This window comes from Cyprinus carpio, chromosome B13, assembly GCF_018340385.1.
Source record: "Cyprinus carpio isolate SPL01 chromosome B13, ASM1834038v1, whole genome shotgun sequence".
Lineage (NCBI taxonomy): Eukaryota > Metazoa > Chordata > Actinopteri > Cypriniformes > Cyprinidae > Cyprinus > Cyprinus carpio.
Window position 1 is genome coordinate 1,313,814 of NC_056609.1, and position 13,186 is coordinate 1,326,999.

General features: G+C 43.4%; 1 protein-coding gene across 2 annotated transcripts in view; it reads left to right on the top strand.

The window, feature by feature from the left end:
• meis1b (Meis homeobox 1 b) overlaps positions 1 to 13,186 on the top strand; it is a 62,055-nt gene that overhangs the window by 13,648 nt on the left and 35,221 nt on the right. The window lies entirely within an intron of this gene.

Below are 13,186 nucleotides of genomic sequence, written 5' to 3' on the forward strand. Positions count from 1 at the left end.
GCACTGTGATTGGCTAGTTCTGTGGTTTAGCCAATGAGAACCAGTGTGGGAGGTGCCGGGTGGAAGATTGGAGGAGTGTTTCAAACAAACTGTAGGCAAAAAGCAACTTCATTTATTATTGAAAGGGATGTCAAGGCCGCCGTTTGAGTGCTGCACAGCCAGCAGGCAAAGCAGGATGAGAGCAGAAAGGACCACATTATGTTCCAGATGACTGAGCAGCGATTTATATACCAGCGCCGGTTTTCTCCCTCCGCAGAGAAGGGAGAGCAATAAGAAAGAGGCCGGGCTGGCCTAGTCGGTCAGATGGCCAATGACTAATGGCCCGGTTGCTCACAACACTCTGATTGGATGCCTTAATGAGCACATTTTGTGCCGAGTTTGGGCTCCTGCTTGCAGTGACCTTTGCTCTTTATTGACCAAAGTGACACGTCATTTTTCACATACTTCCAATTATCGCCAGGCTTTTAATGTTCACCCCCTCCTTCCTCCCCTCACGTTCCCTCACCCCAGTGTTTTGGATGAGTGTTTGTTGTGTTGTACGCTAGCGGGAAGAGGCTGAGCTATGAACCTGGACGTATGCTGAGTGTGTTCAGCGTGAACAAATGACCCAAGCACTTCAGCCCCTACAGTCTTATTCACGCCAGTGAAGGTTTAGTGGAAGTATTATGCTAATGTGGGTTAATTGCTGATTGTGTAAAGCAGTGCTGCTAACCGTATTAGCATGTTCTGTAAGCAGTGACTTCATAATCCCAGTAAGACCAGTATTCTGCTGTTGGCCAAGAAACTCCTGCCAATATGTTCCCAACTGGTCCCCTCAACTCACGCTCAGACTCCCATCAAGGCTCAGACCCACCCGTATTGCGCTTCTGTCTATGTGCTTATGCTTTATAATTAGCATTAACAAGCTATCTGTGTTACATATATCTGTACAACTTCTGTAAAAAGGCTCTTGTTGTTACTGCATTGTTCCTGCATCTTTAAAACCAAAAAACATCAGTGAATAAAATGAGAATGGCTTCTATTCAGAAACAGCATCATAACAGACAAGGATATGCCTTCGAACTGCATAGGAACATTGTACCCACATGCATAACATAGTACATCTGTAACCCATCAACGTAGCGATTGGCACCATAGCTGATGGTTCTAGTGGTTGCCATCCGCACCATGTTTTCCATACCGCACCTAAATAGCATCTCAGTATGACTGAGGACAGCATTTTCCTTGTTTGTGATTCTGTACCCTTCAAAGTGCGAGTGTCCCCTTAAGGGGGGAGGATAAAGCCCGCTCCTCCCTCTCTGCACTCACAGAAACCTTCTTAGCGGAGTCCAGCAGAGACTCAGCCCGGCCCATTTCTAATTAGACCCTGTTTATTAGTGTAGCATGCTTGTATGCACCCGCCTTTGTTTAATAGCCACCCTCTCGGGGGACATCTTCTTGAATTGTATCTTGAAGACATCTTTTCTGAGCGTCCGCCCTCAGTGGGTAAAAAGAAAACAAATCATTATTGTGGACTGCTGAGTATTGCTCACTCTGGACTCTTGGCAAGGCCAGCGCCCACCCAGATTAAAAGAGACACCCTTGGGATGCAGCGGGAACGCAGGCGATATGAGCCCCTACCAAAAAGGGGCAGGGCACGTGGAAAATGACATGCTCTCACATATGCAGAGATCATGCTGAGTGTTTTGAAAGGCTTTGGGTTTCCTCTGCCTCATCAAAGGGTCTGGGAACAAGGTGATGACTACAGGAGTCAGATATGTATCAGCAATTACCAGGACCCATTTGCGAAAGGCCCCATGTGTGCCAAGTCAAATAGTTCCTGTGAGGCTCCTGTTATTGTCTGCATAAATTTACATGCAGAGTCGTGGACTCCAAAACTGTACTGTGGTAAGACTGTGGAAGCTCCAGCGAGTCACTCAAAGCGAGTTAAGAAGTTAATTTACTTCGACCGAACTTGACAGGAATGACTATTGACAAATGTGACCATTCGGCTGCGGTGTAAACAGGTCAATGTACAGTAAAAACCCAATGAAATGTGTGAAAAATTCTTCTGTTGTAATGTTACATGGACTCGTCTGATGCTTTTACTTGTGTCTAGAACAGCTGCAGCTAAACGTCATACATCAAACTGATCATTATTTTGTTAGATTGATTGTGGTGAGTGCTGTTGTCATCATTGACTTAATGATCAGTTTGCTACCGGCCTGTGTGAAGGTCAGTCTGAGCGAGAGCTTTCATTGGTTCCTGGCCACCATTTCTGGTCTGTGACTGGCTGACATCTGAGACCGACCAGCAGACACATCCTCTGACAGGATGCCAACAAACCTTGGGGCCTGGATCCGCCCACCATGCCCCAGCCTCATGTGTTCGTCAAAGTCACCCGTTAATTGCAATGATTGTCCAGCAGACTGGAAGAGGCCAGCCCTTTTCTCTTTCTGTCTCTGAGTGCCGTCCGCATGCCTTTGCATTTCTCAAGCGCTATTTTCAGTGCTCGCCTCAATTGCTGAGTGCACTACAATGCTGATCACTTTCCTTTTTGATTTTACAGCAGGGTCCTGGCTTTGTTTAGCTCAGTCACTTTGAGCTGTTAAGAGGATGCCTCTCTGCTCGCTGGCTGCTGTCTGGATGCCCTCGTTCTTTGACTTTGTTTTTTTGCTTTAATCGTGCCTGGTGTGTGCGAGTGTTGTGCTTCAAAGAGCAATAGGAGCTCTATGTTGTCATTCAGGTATAGTCAGTCAGTGGTTGTTCCTGCCTCACTAGATTCTCCTCTGTGCATGTAAAAGTGCTGCACACAGGAGGGGGAGGCAGAATGCTCTCTGTGCTCCCCGTGTATCAGTGGCAGCACGTTGGTGGAGTAATCTGGTTAAATCAGAGGCATAATGGCTGATAAAAGGTGTGCGGTTTTTATAGTGCAGGGATCTAAGAGCGGCACCGGGCGGCCTGAGCAGCCCCTGCTGTTTTTCTCTCTCATTCACATGACACATCACATCATACACACCCACAGAAGGAGCCGAGAAGAAAGAGAGAGGGGAAAGCATAGAGAAAGCAAGGGATCACAGGAAAGAGAGCAAGGTGCCAATTCCAGTAAGTGTTTGGAAATGCATGTGGTTGACAGGAAGTATGAAATCAAAGAGCAGTTTTTATTTCACACAACACATCATGTTCTCTCTTTCAAGCCCTTTTGCATGATGCTCTCATGAATTTGACATTGTGCCTGCAAATGGCTAAATTTAACCATTATGACAAAGTCAAGGAGATGCCAGCCGGTGTCAGTAAGGGGCACGAATGAAGCCTTTTCCTCAAGAGCCACTTTGTAGTTTTGTTAGGTTATCCAAGGGAAGGATCCAGCATGGTGAACCTAGGGGAATCCGAACCACTGGCGTGTTTATGACCCCACTGAATTTCAGTAGCGATGGCACAACCAACAAGCTACCACTTTTTTCTCCGAAAATGATCAGTGCCAATTGTTTTATGGCCCCACTCCTGATAAGACTCTGTGTACGCACTGCGGTCCCATTGTGAAAAAAGGGGAAATGCCGCTGTTTCCCACACCAAGGGGCAGTTTGCCTTTGGGATTAGGCTGATGTCCTGTGTCATGTGGGAAAAGGAGAGCGAAAAGTGAGAAAGTGCAAGCAAACAACCCCCCCCCCTCCTTTCCCCATATATCAGCTGTTTCTTCTGCTTTACTAATCATTGTCTTTAACTAGCTTCCATAGCCTGATTGAGCACCTTGTCTCTGGGCAGATAATACTCATAAAGCTGGTATGATAAAGTGTCACTGTTGTGTTTGCTCTTCTGTTTGCTCTGGGATTTAACTACTGCTGAAGTACTTCTCCTCTCTTCCCCCACCCATGATCATGTGAACTCTGGGAGATGGCTGACTGTTGACACCTTTCTCTTCTTCTATCCACTCTTCTTTTATTATTTGACATGAGAGTTTGGTTTAATGTGACAGTGTTGCATCTCTTCTTGTCATTTTGAAATGGGCAATATCTGTGCCTCTAGAGGCACCCAAAAGAATTGCAAGTATTTAAACAACCCAAAATTGTCTCAAGCTATGTTGTGGGGCAGGACTGCTTGTTTGTTCTAACAATGGAAGAAAGGGGAGTGTTTGAAACATGTCATCATTTTTGCAATTCTCTATGGTACCACTAATAGTGCAGAAATTACACTCTTCACCTTTAAGGATGTTTAGCCCCAGGGAGAGGGAGTTTCGGGTTGGACTCATTTGCTATGTGATGCTCAGTTTAAGTGGGAAACAGATGTTAAATTTAGATCAAATGCTATAATTGTGGCGTGTTAATGATGTAGACACTTTGCATCGGTCTCCATGTGTACAGGAAGTCCTTCAAAACCAATCCTTTTTTTGCTTGCCAAAACCAGATTTTTGGTGTTTGCTAAATATTCCCTTTACAGCCACTCACTGTCATCATCGCTCATCTGCTTGCACATTCTCAAACTTGAAATTCTTTTATCTCTTTTCTCTCTTTATTAGATGTTCTGGTTAGAAAGATTACTGTAAGAACAGAGCAACTGTAGAATTATTACATTGTCATTAATAGAGTGGTGATAATTACTGAAATAGCTAGCAAGAAGAGCTCTTTTTCTAATAAATACTTGAGATGTCCACTTCATTCATCATTGATTCATCGGATGCAGGGTCACTGTTAAGAGGGGTCATGTTATGTTTCGCAATTGATGTTGCCTGATCTGCTTCTAATAGCTGGGAAACCCCTTTGCTCTGTCTGGAAAATCCCCATGCCGTGCCCCGTCATCTGATATGTGCTGGAGAGGTTCATGTGAATTTGACAGAAATCAGCGCAGCTCATCACTGGCGTGTCACAACGCATTAAGTCTGCTGTAGAAGACCGGAGTGAACATTACTCAGCACGACCTGGGAGGAGCAGTGCACACCCACCAGGCGACTATCAGATACGCACACATCCAACTTTTCAGGAAAGAGCTGATATAATCCAAAGAGATATGCTATCGCCACTTAGCTCACCTGATATAGAGTGCAGGAAGTCCAAGGAGGGAGCTGAAGAGGAAGGGAAAAGAAGGAAGGGATGGAGGGGATGTTGGGAAGGGAGTCTGAAGTACAGTGAGCGACAGTAAACAAACAGGCTTTAACTCTTTGTTTATTAACCAGGTGCTCTTGTGTGGCTGTGTCACATGCACTCACCTTAGTTTATTTAGGGCTTTGATAAAGAGATTAGCAATCTCTTTTTAGGGTTATCCTCTGCCAAAAAGATGTCGAAAGATGTTGATGATTCTCTTCTACAATATCCCCACTGACTTGTAGGAGCTATTCTAGTCAACCACGATGAGCGCCTGATAGATTGTTTCCAAATAAAAGTAGATTAAAAATATAAATCTTTCTGCAGCCATCACAGGAAAAAACATTATCCCAGCAGGATAATCCTCCCGTGATCTGTAGGGATGTACATTCTTTCTGTAAGCAGGAGGCCAGTCTTTTTATTAGCGGTATCACAGTGGGTTCGAGTCCAGCTTAAAGCCACAAACAGTATTGTGCTAATTTTAGCCTCTAAAGAGGATGAGGATGAGATGCCTGCTGCTAGTTTGCCATATGCTGCCCTACCGATAATACTGCGTGAGGAATATTTTCCTGCTGATAGGGACTGGGACTGTGTGTGTGAGGTCCTGGGACTGTTACAAAGATACGTGAGCTGTCCAGAAGAGATATGACGAAGAGATACTTGGTAGCGGGACAAAATGTACTTATAGACCAAATTGTATTCTCTGACAGTTAGTTTATTCATCCATATGTCACCCTCTTCAAATTCATTGACTTTTCCAGAGCATTTGGTGTTTTACATGTTTTCCCTGACATGTAAATTTACCCTGATGAATAGCAATTTTTGTATACCACTTGAGACCAAATAATTAAATTTGGGCATGTCAGAACTCTACCACAAAGGCAATTAATGCATGAAGCCTAACAAAGAATGAAGGAATTTACCAGGCCTGTTTGGAGAAACCCCAGAAAGCCAATTCCATGCAAGCAAACATCACCGAAGCTCCATATTTGGGGAATTTGGCTTCCCTTGCACTGTGTGCTAAAGTTATTTGACCTTTGTATTTGTCACCAGAGACTTCTCACAGAGAGGGATTATTTGCTGGGGTGCTGGAGTTTTGGAGTGACGGTGGACGAAGGTGTGTGCAGATGGAGACCGGTGCAAAAAGCACCATGGGGAGGGCTGTGTTAACAACAGGCTGAAAGCTTGACCCAGGACTGACCCTTACTAAACAATCCTCTCCCAGATCCCAGCCCTGGTCTTTTGACATGGATACCTGCTGAAGGGATTTAGGGGAAAAGATAAAGACCTCCTCAAGCGTTTTTTTTTTTTTTTTTTTTCTTTTTTTTTATTTTTTGAGTGGTGGAGGAGTAACAAACAAACAAAAGTGTGTATGCGTTTAGAGGGTGTGTATGTGTATGTGCATGGAGAGAGGACATGTTTGCCTTAATGTGTGGTTGAGAGAGAGTGAATACATGTGTGTGCAAGCATGCGTGCATGTGTTTTTTTTTTTTCTCGTAAGAGGTAACCTGATCACCAGCCATGCCCTAGGAGCCCAAATGAGTCAAAGAATGGCAGGAACCAGAAACATTACTTGGTTGGTAACCAAAAAATGCCAAAAGGGTCCCAAGAATTGTTCCTGCTCTTTGTGTAAGTGCGTTTGTGTGTTTGTGTTTGGTGGTCTCAATAGAGGACTGAACAGCCGAGATGTAATGGTATCGCCCACGTCCAACCGCCCCTGCTCTGTTGCTGTCAGGAAGCAGACGTTCAGCCCAGCTCTGTTTCCGTCACTTACAGCCCTGAGCCTTATCTCCCTAGTTCACCCCAAGCTGACAGAACTACAATTCCCCCACATTCCCTCTGCTCCACTTCCTGTGGCCTCAGCATGTCTGACGGGGTGAAATTGAGGCCTTCGTTAGATTGCAATATGTGTAGACATAATGGATTTGCCACTTTGAATGAAGGACAGCATATGAAAGACGGAAATGCCCCCTGATGTTACAGTTCATCTTTGAATTACTTTTTTCCTATGTCTGTATTCTTAACCATTACTCAGAACCAAGGGGTCAAGGTTTGGCTGTCAGTATGAGTCCATTAACCTCTGCTTTAACTACACTATTTCTCCACCGAGAGCCAATCAACATAGGACTGATGTAGCCAGTATGTAAATCTATACAACACACACACACACACACACACACACACACACACACACACACACACACACACACACACACATTATATATATATTATATATATTTCTGTATTTGTATTCATTGTAATGGTAAAAGACTGTAAAAATGCTACAGTAAAAACCTATTAATTGGTTAATGGTATCAGTATATTACAAAAGTACTAAACAGATTTCAGCACTTCAGTAGATTGGAATATTAACATCATATCAGTTAATAAAAATGTTTGTTTTTTTTAATGTAAATTTTAAGTAAAACCTGTAAAACTTAAAATGTTGCTACCATACTTTTCTTCTTTTTTTACAGTAAAATTCTGGCAACCATAGCTGCGAGTTTTTTTTTTTGTTTTGTTTTTTTTACCATAAATTTCACAGAATTATTATTATTATTTTTACAGTGTTTATTTATTCTTTTGCTCAGATGCAACTGAGATGAATAGCAGTGCTAACTGTTAGGTTTCTCCCGCTTTTATAAACTGGAGAAACCAGTTTACAGGTGAAACGCGGGTTTTCGTTAATCTTTGGTATGTTGAGACATAATGCATCTGCCAATCTGAATGAAGAGCAGCCTATCAAAGATAAAAAAAGCCATTTGATGTTACAGTTCACTTGGATGACTTAATTTATTTCTCCGTCTTTTCAGTAATAACAGTGCCGCCCTTTTCTTTATAAGCGGGGCTCATTGTGTGTAATTCTGCCATGCAATTCACTCTCAATGTTAACTACATTTAACAAATGCAGGGGAAGCCAAGCAGGCTATTAGTAGCAGTGAAATACCCTCACATTATCTACTGTACTACAGCCCAATGGATGGTGATACGCCGTAGTTGGGGAAAATCCCTGTGCATTAGAGCACTTATCTCAGTCTGTGTCATTTAGATAACTGCCATGTGGAAAATTATCTGCCAGAAGCCAATAATGAAGACCGCCGCAGTTAACCACACGGCTCTGGTTCCTTTAGCTCATTACCAAAATACACCAAAAAATACAAATGAACAATACAAAACAGTTCGTCTCCAGGTCCCTGTCTGTTACCCATATTGAAAAGTTGCTATGCACAATTGAATTTTATATTTTATAGAGTCAAAGGATGGGTCACATCTCTTTATTTGGCTGTATATGTTTCAGGTTCACCTAGAGTAGATGATGAGCGGTTTAAAAGCAGTAGTTTTGCAGCAGTATATTTCAGCAGTAGTACTGTTGTTGCAAGCCAGCGAAGGCTCTTAGCTTTTGTTGCGATCCATGTTCCTTTTTTAAAAAACACTTTCCTCTCAGCCATCCGGTCTGCCTGGATATCGAACAAAGCTGGCCCTGGAGAAGGTGTCAAAAGCTGTCTGAGAGAGAGAGAGCGAGGGAAAATAGAGTATGTATACTCTTTGTGAGTGTGTGTGTGTGTGTGTGTGTGTGTGTGTGTGTTGCCTCAGTGGAATCAGAGGACTCTTAAAGTGTTCCCGTTTGAACCTCACCAGCCTGCCTTTTCCACCCGTCTTATATCTTCAGATTAAAAAAAAATTACAAAGGAGAAAAATCAATAGTTACACAGTAAATGTGCTTGACATGAAAGGGTAAACTCAGGGCCCTACACTTTCATTTGACCAGTTTCCCCCCTCGACACATGGATTGGAGGAAGAATGAAAAGAGGAGGAGGGGAGGGAAGGGGAGAGAGTGAGAGAGACCTCAGTTTAATGCTGTGTTTGTGCCCCTGGGCCTCCATACGCTTTCCAACGTGTTGGGGGCTTCAGTGGAAGTGACCCCTACACAGACACGGACGAAAGAGAGCTGTAACATTTGCAATGACATTTTTGCCATCACCTGTGGGTATGTCAGCGGCCTGATCCCTGAGACCTGGGAATATGCATGAGGAGCTCTCAGCTATAGGACTCATGCGGGTGACTCTGTTTAATTAGAGGCATTATAACACTGAATATGAGCCACATTATGCACTTATTACCCTCTCCGTTAGCCCTGCTGCGAGGCGATGACAGAGACGCATGAGGTACGGCTGAAAGACTTGTAATTACGTTCTTTTTTCCCCCAAATTATGAATTACAGATCTGTCATTGTCATCATATGCATAAGAACAGAGAGGAAAAAAAGTACCATCATTATTTAAGATGTCTGCAGTTATTTAAAACTGTCATTATTTACTGTCATTATTTAAACTGAATTCCGAGTAATTATGGATTGTAATTATGACTCTCCGCAGATTAGTATTTACAGAGTCGACATAACTAAAGATCTGTCACATTGTCACCATGTTGCATCTCATTAGACCCTCAACTTTCTTTCATATTTATCCTTCCAAGTCAGAAACTAGAAGAGCTCGGGTCATTTTGCTAGAGGAACAAGTGATTGCAGTCAGCAGACCGCTACTTATGTTTGTACGTATTTTAAGAACAGAAAATGTATGGTGGGGCAAGCGTGCACGGCAAGCTCCCAGCTAATCTGAGTGTCTCTTGTTGGGAATCATACCGCAGGAATTCCTGCATGTTCAGAATATTTTTGAGGTGGGAGGCGCTTGTGACCCATGCAAAGGGAACCCCCGCTGCCTGGTCCATTCTAACCATGTGAATGGCCTGAATACAATGAACCCGGCTTTATCTTTTCTTCCCCGACCCTTCCCTCTTCCCATTCGCCCACTCTCTTTATATGCAACTCTGTGTGTGTGTGTTAGAATGATGAGTGTGTGAACGTGTGTGAATGTATGCATAGTGAAAAGAAGGCGGATGGCGGACCCTTAAGGCTGAGGTTTTGCAGGACCAGGAAAGCCATAGTACAGGGTGTGTTTGAATGCTAAGGGAGAGTGAGAGAGCAGCACAGGTTGCCTGAGTCCCTCCACAGGGAGAGGCCAGAGGTGCTCTAGAAATCATCCATTGACCAAATATGGTGTTAAGCAAAAGCCAATCTGTTTCCACAGCTTGGCCCCATCCATCAGACCATGGCCAATAAAATTTTGTCAAAACACTTCTTAAAATTGGGCAAGAAGCTGTACTGTATGAGCTATGACAGCCTGACTTATAACCAGGGCCTAAAATTAACACTCACCAAGCACCAAATGCAAGTAAAAATCAGTGTTGGTGAGTATATGTGTGCTACTCACCAGTAATTTTTTTATTATTATTATTCATTTTTATTTTTTAACAATGCATAAGAATGTGATATGGTTTAGCACAATTATCAACAGCACTGCTGCTCCACACAAACTCCATCTCTGCAAGTGATGGAGTTTGAGTTACCTATAACATGCATTTAAAAAACTGCAACGTGTAAAGCATGTTCCCAAGTTTGATAAATCTGTTAAAGTGTTTAATAGTACTTATGGATATTTCTGTATTGAATTGTCAGCCTAAGCTGTTTTTTTCAGCAGAGGTGGTGGATCTCAATCTCAAAAACGTCATGTCAATTTCTTTGTTGCGTGTAAATAAATGCTTGACATAGTGACTTAGAAATGTGCTCGATGGATTGGAAGTGCCATTCTGCTAATTTGTAAAGCAGCAGAAAAATGGCTGACACTTCTGAGTTTTGGATGCACAAGGCGAGAGGAACAGGTAGTGTTCTTTTTGAGTAATCAGATCATAACAGATTAGCCCACATCTTTCTGATAATGTCAGAAAGCGCCTTGAGTAAGTAAGAAAGAGTGGTGGAGATAGAGAGAGAGAAAGAGAGAGAGACGGCTGGAGAGATTGGGAGAGCAGGAGACAGGTATCAAGATGGAGCAGATGAGCCAACCAGAAGAGCTGACTGACAAAGGCATGTTGGGAAGCTAACCTGATTTTCGCAACAGCCAGGCAGCTAGAGCGTCACAGGCTGATCTCACGCGTGGATGTGTGTGTGCACGTGTACGAGGGGGTCATAAAAAATTCTCTCCCTGGTTAGCCGCGGGGCATCCTCCTCAGCCTCTGGCCTGCTCCAGTCACTGGCCTGCTCTCTAATTGCTGCATAGACTCCACCACACATGGCCAGATGAGATGACATTTTCCTCTCTGTCAGTGGCGAACCGGACCGAGCATCCCCCCTCCCTGCAGTAGTTGCTAAGACGCTGTCATAACCCATTAGCAGTTGGCCAAAGTTCGCCCGTGGCATTTCCTCATGGCATCAGCGAAAAGGCGCATAAATCTGCCAGTGGAGCCTGCTGCTGGACTAATGAGGCTGTGAGCTTGTTTATGGACTAGCATCATTTTTATGATTATTTCCACCTTTTCAGTCTCGCCGCCATCGCTCGTCTTTATTTGAGTGCAGAAGCTCGGCAACGGGCTGACATTTTGACACAACAGTGCCGTATAGACATTGCTATATGCCTGTGCCTATGCTTCGGTGCTAATATAGAGGCAAAATTAGCCCTAGACGAATAAGGTGAACTGCATCGTAGATGGAAAAAACTATAAAATTGACAGCGATAAGCACATCCTACTTCCTGACACACTAAAATAGGTATCCCGAGGAAAACCCACATCCCAGTTATAGCTCCTAGACGCTGTAAACAGTGAGAAATGAGTCAGGGGTGAGACAGCCTTTTAGCCAATCAGAAATGCTCTTTTGCTTGTAAACCATTTTGCATGTTTGATGTTGGTGAAATGATTTTGGAGGGCAGGGTTTTGGCGAGCAGTGTTGAAAAGAGAAAAATGGCAGAAGTTAGCATAACGACTAAAATCACTTCAGTCACATAACATTTTTCATAGCATATATAAGAATATTGTTTTAAATAGACACTGCTAGTTGCTAACAATGACACATACACAAAAAAAAAGAGGCAAAATGAGTCCCAGACATGAGCCGAATACATATCAGATTTTATAAAACCAATGGGTCAAGGTTTGGGACAACACTGGAAATCCCAATAAAATTGACAGCTTTTGTTTCTCTCCCCCTCGTTTGCCTTGAAGGTCCAAGCCATCAGAGGTCAGTTTTTAAGGAAAAATATTGAGGAAGGGAGGTTAAATAGTTCAAAATGGCTAGAAGAGGCGGAAGACAAAAGCTCAAGAGAGCACACACGCAACAGTTACCTCAGACATCACTCAAATGCCCCCTGCCCTCTTTTACTCGTTTGTCGTACCCCCCCTTCTTCTTCCTCCGTCTGACCTGATATCCAGTGTTTGCTTCTGTTTTGCTAACTCACATGGGAAAAGCCCTGGGTTTATTATTGTAGGCTTTGCTGAACACAAACTAGTCTTTACACCGGATTTGAAGCATTTGCTTCTAATGAAAATGGTGTCTTAGATTACAAACCAGCGGTGCCACTGCCTTCCCATATGGGAGTTGGGAAGTTCTATTTGCCTAAAAACAGTCGGAAGACAAACTTCTCTCTAAGCCAGGGCTGTTGTTGGCATCAGTTAATGATGTAATCGAAACTCTCCTTTGACGTCTTGTAGAGTTTTTTTTTTTTTTTTTCTCATGTCTGTGTGTGTTGGGGACGGCAATTTGGCTCTGGTCAGTTTCTCAGTAAGTGACTGACTGAGGGAAAGTGCCCTTGTGTAAAAGGCAAAGCCATTGTATCTACATAAGTCTTCACTTAAAAAGTCTCAGTCTTTTCTGGGGTTTCTCTCCTAGGCGGAGAGGGCTGGCAGAGTGTTTTATATGGAATGTAGAAAGGCTTCACTCTCCTAATGGTGTATATAATTCAGGTGCCCGCAAGGCATGCTTTCAGGAATTCTTTTGCCTGAGGTAATGGGGAGCAAAGACTCTTTTAGACCCTTGATTATTCTATTGATGCATGGAGCTGGGAAAAAAAAAATTATCTCCAACCGGATTACTGCAGACATTTCCATTAATTATCAATGATACAGGTGCTTTATGTCGCTGACTGAAAGCTACAGCGAGAGAAAGAGTTAACCCACCATAATCTCTCTGTACGAATAGCACTGGGGCTTTTGGAAGTGCTTTATATGTAATCAATAAGTTACTCTCTCCATTCCTGTGCCTCCGCTGTTGAAACCCTTGCAGTGTGCGGTTGTTTGCCTCA